General features: G+C 34.7%; 1 non-coding gene across 1 annotated transcript; it reads left to right on the top strand.

Moving 5' to 3' along the window:
• The first annotated feature begins 213 nt into the window (after positions 1-213).
• On the top strand, positions 214-317 carry LOC112207320 (small nucleolar RNA U13). The gene has a single exon (XR_002941751.1). It is a non-coding gene; the product is annotated as a small nucleolar RNA U13 (small nucleolar RNA).
• The last annotated feature ends 495 nt before the right edge of the window (positions 318-812 follow it).

An 812-nucleotide genomic window follows, 5' to 3' on the forward strand; every position in this document is an offset into this window, starting at 1 on the left:
GCTTCATGCCCACATTATCTTCTTGAATTGCCCATCAATTTCCATGTTGTGCAAGTAGAGATTTATTCCTTTGAATACTTGTTTCCTAATAGGTGATGATGGGTAAATAACTATATAACTTTGGAGAGGGAACTATTTTTCTTATCATTGCACCAAAAAAAAAGACTTATAAAGAAAAATGTTAATACATTTAACAACATAAAAAGTTGAAATATCCTTTTGTGGTTGGTAAGCATGATAACTGGATTTTCACATTCATGTGTGAAATGTGCCTCCTTCAAGGCTTGTTACCATGTAGGCACATTACCCAACTGACGTGAAAAAAAAATTAAAAATTTTGCATATAAAAATTTGATAAATAAAATGTAAAAGGAAATAAAAAGCTAGAGAACATTTTTTCTGTATACAATACAAAGAGTTAATATTCTTTTTACCTAAAAAGCTCTACAAATAGATGAATTCTCCAAGAGGAAAATGTATAAAGGACATGAAGAAGCAAAGGACACTAAATAGATTTTTAAATGTTCTATCTTACTAGTAATCAAAGGAATACAGATTAAAATATGATACCATGCTCATTTACCAAATATTAATGTTTCTTCTTTAGTAAGAATGTGCTGGCTATCGGCTGGGTGCCCCAGCACTCCTCAGTCTCCATCAGGCTAGCCTCAGCCTGTCACCATGGCAGCAGCAGCAGGAAGTACACAAGGCCTCTTGAGGCCCGGCCTTAGAACTGGCACACTGTCACTTCCAATGCATCTTATTAGCCAAAACAAGTCAAAGATCAGCAAAGATTGGAGGGAACTAACACT

The sequence above is a fragment of the Pan troglodytes genome, chromosome 4, assembly GCF_028858775.2.
Source record: "Pan troglodytes isolate AG18354 chromosome 4, NHGRI_mPanTro3-v2.0_pri, whole genome shotgun sequence".
In the NCBI taxonomy this organism is placed as follows: domain Eukaryota; kingdom Metazoa; phylum Chordata; class Mammalia; order Primates; family Hominidae; genus Pan; species Pan troglodytes.